The sequence below is a fragment of the Phoca vitulina genome, unplaced genomic scaffold (assembly GCF_004348235.1).
Source record: "Phoca vitulina isolate PV1807 unplaced genomic scaffold, GSC_HSeal_1.0 scaffold10, whole genome shotgun sequence".
Classification (NCBI taxonomy): Eukaryota; Metazoa; Chordata; class Mammalia; order Carnivora; family Phocidae; genus Phoca; species Phoca vitulina.
Window position 1 is genome coordinate 23,256,478 of NW_022589713.1, and position 8,254 is coordinate 23,264,731.

An 8,254-nucleotide genomic window follows, 5' to 3' on the forward strand; every position below is an offset into this window, starting at 1 on the left:
TTGCAACGACGTGGATGGAACTGGAGGGTATTATGCTGAGCGAAATAAGTCAAACAGAGAAAGACATGTATCATATGACCTCACTGATATGAGGAATTCTTAATCTCAGGAAACAAACTGAGGGTTGCTGGAGTGGGGGGTGGGGTGGGAGGGATGGGGTGACTGGGTGATGGACACTGGGGAGGGTATGTGCTCTGGTAAGCGCTGTGAATTGTGCAAGACTGTTGAATCTCAGATCTGTACCTCTGAAACAAATAATGCAATATATGTTAAGAAAGAAAAAAAGAAGAAGAATGTAGCAGGAGGGGAAGAATGAAGGGGGGGAAATCGGAGGGGGAGAAGAACCATGAGAGACGATGGACTCTGAAAAACAAACTGAGGGTTCTAGAGGGGAGGGGGGTGGGAGGATGGGTTAGCCTGGTGATGGGTATTGAGGAGGGCACGTTCTGCATGGAGCACTGGGTGTTATGCACAAACAATGAATCATGGAACACTATATCTAAAACTAATGATGTAATGTATGGGGATTAACATAACAATAAAAAAATTAAAAAAAAAGAATGATGGGCTGCAATGAGACAAGACTTAAAGAGGAGGAGGGGAAGATGTATTAGTATAATATCTGTGAAAACATACATTTGTTTTATGTATATATTTACTTACTTATTCATTCCAGAGTGAGGGTTCCAACATTCCCAACTAACATTTTTGTTGTTATTAGAAAGGCTTCTCTACTTCTAGCTAAAGATAAACATCTGCTATTTCTATAAAGATGTCTGGACTGGAGAGTACAGTGAAGATGCTGGTTCAAGAAAGGACAAAACTGAGTCAGGTGCACCCCCTACAGAAACACTGTCTTATCAAGACATATTTCATCTGGGTGTTATTACACAAAGAGTACCATGCCTGGATTTCAGAAAGCTTCATTGAAAGGACAGCTGTATTCAGCATACCTCTAGCTGGGCCCTATGCTCCTGGGATAAGGGAAGAATGGTTTGCTGGCTGAAGCAGAAATAAATGCCTAAGGCAGTGTTTAAGGCTACAAGACTATTGTAACATGGGAAGAAAATGCCTTACCGTGAACCTTCAAACCAGCAGACATAAAAACTGCAACATGAGGGATGCCTGGGTAGCTCAGTTGGTTTAACATCTGACTGTTGATTTCATGATCTCAGGGTTGTGAGATAGAGCCCCGCACTGGGCTCCATGCTCAATGGAGAGTCTGCTTCAGATTCTCTCTCTCCCCCTCTCCCCCTGCTCACTCACACACCCTCTCTAAAATAAATCAATCTTCTAAAAAAAAAAAAACCAAAACCCACAACATGACAATAGTTTGCCACTACCTAATGACCCTGGTATTCCTAGCTTTCCCTTCTCATGGTTTGCTAATGCATAAATGTGGTCATTGACAAATCTACACTGGAATCTCAGGCTTTCTCTCTAAAGGGTGATCCCCAGAAGGTCTTTTTGAAGAGCCCAGTGACATCTAAGATCAGAGAACTCTCCGGGAAGACTCAAAACTATGAATTTTCCTGGAGAAAAGCAAATTTTAATCTTTTATATTCTGCTTAGGACGATTGGTCCTGAAGGGAAAAGTTTATCTTCCCTGCCCTCAATGCAGTCTGGTTAACTGATCTACAGTGGGAAGGAAGGATTCTGCTTCCATTAAAATTGGAATGAAAAGCTGGCAGTCAAATGCATGCAGAAACTATTAGACCTTGACACATTTGACAGATAAATGGCAGCCTGACGGCACATCAAGCCAAAGTTGGGTTGCCTAGGTAGTATGGGATCTACTAGGTGGAGTACTAGGCAAAGAAGATTTGGGGTTCAGAGACAAAGGCTATTGCCACAGGTTTGTTGTGGCTTACAATATCTTTGACTCAAATGCTCTGGGCAAAAAGACTTCTGAATATTTAGATTCTATCTCAATGTTAACCATCTTCTTATTTTCAGGGCCCAAAGCATAAAAGCTAAAATTTAATTTTGGTCATTGTCAAACTACTTGATAAGAAAACTTCCCAAGACTGGACTCAGTACTGCTTTTATGTTGGTTAGCTGGTTAAATCTCTATTCCAATGATCAAAGTCCAAGGCTAATATAGTGATAATGAATAATCTCCCCTCCTCTGTTTGCCTGAAGTTCGTGCTTCTGGATTTGGCCTGCTCAAAGCTTAATTGTCTTGTAGCAAAATTACTCCTTGAAAACCTTTTATACGTTCCACTTAAATGTTCCTAAAAATGTTTCTCTTTTTGCAATGGGGTCTTTCATAAGAAGATAATCTCTAAGCTGTGGGAAGGGCAACTTTAGTGATGAAGTGACCCTAAGCATTTGGTATTTAAAAAGAAAGCAGATTTTGCCCTCAAAAAGCACAGACCTAAGGAAGGAAGCTGTCAACTAGAGTGAAATTAACGGTTTTCTAGGTCAGAACAATCATAAGGAGTAATGTAGCCCCTGAGTGGTTTTCTCTTTTCTTATGATTAAGAAAAATAAAGAAATCTGGAGTGACAAGACATAGATAAGGCCACTCAGGCTCTTCTTTTTTTTTTGTTTTTTGTTTTTTAAGATTTTATTTATTTGTCAGTGAGAGAGAGAGAGAGCGAGCACATGCACAAGGAGGGGAAGCAGCAGGCAGAGGGAGAAGCAGGCTCCCCGCTGAGCAGGGAGCCCGATGTGGGGCTCGATCCCAGGACCCTGGGATCATGACCTGAGCTGAAGGCAGACGCTTAACCGACTGAGCCACCCAGGTGTCCCAACTCAGGCTCTTCTTTTCTGGGATAGGACAACTGATCACAGATGAGATTCCTCTCTACCTTTACTGACACTTGACACCATCAATTTCCTATGGTTATCTAGCTTCCTATGTCAATAACTAGACTGAAGTTAACTTTCAAGCACACCCTTAATACAGATTGTCTTTATCTGAAAACAACTGGAAAACGGTCACTAATTCTTTGAATAAAGAATAAATGGAGTGCTTTTTGGAGTGTGTATATATGTGTTTCCCAACAGAATTGCCCAATATATCTACCATACATCCTTTACTTCATACAGGATGTTCATAGCACAGTCATAATGAAAGTAATTTTATGAATTTGTGTATCATCCTCTCGCAGAGGGCATGCTAATCCTCTTTGTATCATTCCAATTTTAGTGTATGTGCTGAAGCGAGCACCATAATGAAAGTAATTTTTAAAAAATCTATTTCAGGGCTTCATTTTATTTCCTTTGTTAGCCAAATGATTCTCTCTGGAAGCACCTACTGTGTCCTGATTTTCTAATTCGACCAGATCCTCATTTGTCAATGTTGTTCATGTGACACAAGCCGTTCTCCAACATCACTTTCAACAACTTCATGAATTCTAGCCTTGTAAACACTAATCACTAAATGTGATGAGAAGCAGGAAAACTGATGTTTAAAAGCAGGACTCTGGAACCAGATTGCCCAGGGTCTAATCTTGGTTCTACCATCCCTAGGCAACATGTCCTTGGGAAAATGACTGAACTCTCTGTGCCTCAGTTTCCTTATCTGTAAAATGGAAAAAATGGGAATAATTTTATCTCATAGGGTTGTTGTGAGGGTTAAATGCAAAGCACTTAGAGCAGCACCTGGTATACAATAAACACTATGTAGGTCTTGACTATCATTATCATCACCATCATCATCATCATCAAAGTCTGTAGCGAATCTTTAGCAGCAAGATGGCAGGTATGCCTAAGTCATGGGAACTTTTGACACCAAAGTGGTAAATGAGACATTAAAGTAAGTAAATGAGGAAAGTAATCATTGTCTATCAGGAAATTGTTATAATCTAGCCATTTGTATTTCTTTAAACTATTTTCTAAATCTCGAGTCCTCATAAACAGGATAATTAGTGATTTATGCTTGGCTCATTTAAGAGTTAGGCTTTTTCAGAAAAAGTGTAACTCAGTGGAGTCCCATCTAACTGTAACTAAATGGGCATCTATTTAACCAAATTTTATGCTATTTTTCTTCATGTCTCCTTGCAGTGCTTCTCAATCTTTTCCCAGAATAACACCTAATAGAAAAGGAGACTGAACTAATATATACCACCCCACCACCTCCTTAATCTCACATTCTGGAGTCTTGAGTATAGTGGGAAGTGGCTAATCAGGAAATTTCCTTGAAGTCTCCTGTTTAATCTTTAAAAAGCATGCACATTGTTTTATATTCTGTAATATGTATATATCACTTTAATATAAAATAATTTTTAAATTTATCATCAATAAAACTCGTTTATATTATTTTGCCCTCAACATCCTCAAGTAAAACTGTTACTCTCTGAGAGCATATTCCATTTACCTATTCCATTTACCTACAGCTTTGCTAACTTCTTTCATGTATCTAGCAAGTGTGGACAAATGACAATAGTGGAGGCATAGATTAATGGAAAGTCAGCTACCACCATCACCATCTATCTGATGGTGAGTTATCTAGATGTCAGGAGAAAGCTTGAATCAATGACCTCAGGCTTACAAATGAGTATGTGAAATAATGAAAAAGAATCAACTGATGACCAGTTCACCTCACAGAGCTGTCTCTTGCTAATAACACCCACTGCTTTTAGTTGCCTCATCTTCTCTCACTTACCTAAATGATAGGAACATGGGCCAAGGTGACATGAGGTTTAACTGTTGATTATCTACAAGTGGACAAATCAGTATGAAGATTAACCATACCCAAAAGGTATGCATAGATAATGAATTTGTCCAAAAACACAATCCCCACAATTCTGCACAAATAACTATATTTTAGAACGTGTCTATAATTGGAAATACATATTAATGAACAGATATGTCTATCATGTTTTGGGGATATTTCTCTTTCTCCACAAAAAAAACCAGACTTTGATCTTTTAAAAACTCTGATTTTAATATTTTGACCATTTCTTTATTGAGGAAGTAAAATGATATTTAGCTGCACGCATACCAACAATACCAACAATATCTAAATTATTTACGACAATTTAGAATGTTAATGTGTATCTGAATATTGGATACATTTTAAATTTAGTATGTTTACAATTAAAATTTTGGTACTACATTTTGACTAGTTTTGGTTTAACAATATTTTAAATGATCTGTGATCTTTCCTCTCCCCATTTATACCTTAGTTAATTGAGAGCTGGGAAATCCTGGAGTCTATAGCAGGGTTTTCAACAGGCAGCATCTTAGAATCTTTCAATTTGTTTTTTTTAACTAAGCAGAAATGGAATGGTAGTCTAATGCATTTGGGTAGCCCTGCCTTTTATACAACATAGTTCTGTGTATGCATAGGTGGACAGTGTGAATATTAGTTTTTCTATCGTAGTCATAAATGGAGCCAAATGCTTAGTTTGGAATTCTTAAAGATATCTCCCAGGAAGCACACACTACTATTCTCTACAATAGATGGAGAAATAACATTATCTCTTTTCATGAAATTTTAAGGAAAATGTTATTTTAATAAAAAGTATGAATGCTATTGTATATAAGTTAGCCCTCTCTCCATGTCTCTCTACTGTTAACATCAGAGGAGTATTGAAATAATGAATGCATTGTTAAGGAACCCAAGAAAACAGAAGTGTAATATCTGACCCCGCCCTTGTTTCTACTACACCTGCACTGAGATGGCCTGTGGTTATTCAATCAGCTAATCATGTCTTTTGTTCAAATCACTGTGTTTTTACTCACTGGGGCTAATCTACACAGCCATCTGGTATTTAGTAGATAATTGTCTTTTCCAAGTCCCAGGAGCCTAAAAGGCATCTTAGGGGAAACTGAACTACATACATCCTTGCCAGGTAGAACAACTACTGAAACCCAGACAGAGGGAAATTGATAATTTTCAATTGGAATACTGATTTTGCCCTGTGCTACAATGAACCCGGAGTTTATATAGGAAATGATGGTTCTGATACTCTTTAGTGTGACTTAGTCTAGAATCTGCTTCCACTTCCCTTGGCAGCCTTGCCTCCTACCAGTCCAACTGAGCCAGCATCTCCAGGGGTGAGATTCAGAAAGCTGTATTTCTACAGGCTCTCTCTCAGGTGATTCTAACATATATTTTAAACACTGGGATAAAATAGTCAACAGCACAAAGTCCCTTTCCTGCAAAGATAATATTTTAGGATTTTGTTTATAATCACTTTTTATGGGGCTAAAAGAAGTACAAGCTTACTGCAGAAATATACAAAGAAGTCTAAAGATAAGCCCAGAACCATATCATCCAATGATAACCACAGTTAATGTTCTCTATACAGCTGCAAATACTTCTTTTCCAAAAAGTAAGATTATATATACAAGAAAGTTAAGTCTTTTTTTCACTTACCAATACATCATGAAGTTTTTAATGAGACAATGTCTTTTTATTGATTTGTAAACTCTTTTTAGAGTTAATGATTTTACAATGCTCTTCTCAGTTACTTTGATTCATCCAATGTGTACTGCATTTAAGAGTGCCCAGACCTAATTTACCTTTAGTATTTATTCTCTCAGGAGGATCCCAAGGGCTGTGTCTTGGGCTCCAAATGAGCAAAGAAGCTCTCACAAAGTCCCTTCATCTCCATGGAAGAGTGATCTAAAGATCGTCCTCAACGCATCCCCACAGAAAAATGGCTTTTAAAGGAAACAAGTGAGTTTCATGAAATTTATTATTAAGCACCTTATATCCCTCATATCAATGGCAGTAATATTTTTACATTTTGCTATTTGTGAGTATAAATACATAAAAAATCTTTTCCCACAGGATAATTGTGCATTCCCCATCTATATTGCTCTGTACTTTTCTTCAATATGGTACCCTGGCTAGATACATTGACCATCTCCCAAGTAGATTTTAAAATACAGATGGTCCCTGACTTAGGAGGGTTCAACTCAGGATTTTTCTATTTTATAATGGTATGAAAGTGATACACATTTAGTAGAAATCATACTTCAAATTTTGAATTTTGATCTTTTCCCAGACTAACAGTATGCTATACTGTACTCTTGTGATGCTGGACAGTGAGCTGCAGCTTCCAGACAGCCATGCAATCACTAGGATAAACAACTAATGCACTTACAACCATTCTGTACCCATAAAATCATTCTGTTTTTCACTTTCAGTACAGTATTCGATAAATTACATGAGATAGTCAATACTTTATTAGGAAATAAGCTTTATGATAGATAATTTTGTCCAACTATAGGCTATGTGCTTTGAGCATGTTTAAGGTAGGCTAGGCTAAGCTATGATGTTTGGTAGCTTAGGTGTATTAAATGCATTTTCAACGTATAGTATTTTCAACTTATGATGGGCTTATCAGGACCTAAACCTGCTGTGAAGATCTGCATATTTGTTATTAATGTTATTTTTCATAGAAATAATACTTATATTGTGAACAATTAAAGTTAATGAAAGAAATGACTCTCATAAGAACCCCCTAATATATCCATGGTTGTCACACTTAGCTGCAAAACCTTGTCACATTCCCAACTGTATCAGCAATGCCAAGCATGGTGCCTGATACACAGCAGTCATTAACACCCGAAGAATATCAGGTTAAAGGTCTTGACTACATCATGTGGCCAGTAAGTTGGCAGAGTAAGGATGCTCCCAAATCCAGGATTCTCACAAGTTCAGCATTTCTTCTATTATATCACACTGCCTCCTTCTGGCCTCTTAAGCTCCAACACAAAGCTCTTTTTTTTTTTTTTTTTTTAAATTTTTTTTATTGTTATGTTAATCCCCATACATTACATCATTAGTTTTAGATATAGTGTTCCATGATTCATTGTTTGTGCATAACACCCAGTGCTCCATGCAGAACGTGCCCTCCTCAATACCCATCACCAGGCTAACCCATCCTCCCACCCCCCTCCCCTCTAGAACCCTCAGTTTGTTTTTCAGAGTCCATCGTCTCTCATGGTTCTTCTCCCCCTCCGATTTCCCCCCCTTCATTCTTCCCCTCCTGCTACATTCTTCTTCTTTTTTTCTTTCTTAACATATATTGCATTATTTGTTTCAGAGGTACAGATCTGAGATTCAACAGTCTTGCACAATTCACAGCGCTTACCAGAGCACATACCCTCCCCAGTGTCCATCACCCAGTCACCCCATCCCTCCCACCCCACCCCCCACTCCAGCAACCCTCAGTTTGTTTCCTGAGATTAAGAATTCCTCATATCAGTGAGGTCATATGATACATGTCTTTCTCTGTTTGACTTATTTCGCTCAGCATAATACCCTCCAGTTCCATCCACGTCGTTGCAA

The 8,254-nt window shown here is 38.1% G+C and overlaps 1 protein-coding gene and 1 non-coding gene across 6 annotated transcripts in view; both read right to left on the reverse strand.

The window, feature by feature from the left end:
- The window catches only part of TMEM108 (transmembrane protein 108), a 391,252-nt gene that overhangs the window by 205,906 nt on the left and 177,092 nt on the right, over positions 1 to 8,254 (reverse strand). The window lies entirely within an intron of this gene.
- LOC116635361 lies at positions 3,072 to 3,175 on the reverse strand. The gene has a single exon (XR_004300147.1). It is a non-coding gene; the product is annotated as a U6 spliceosomal RNA (small nuclear RNA).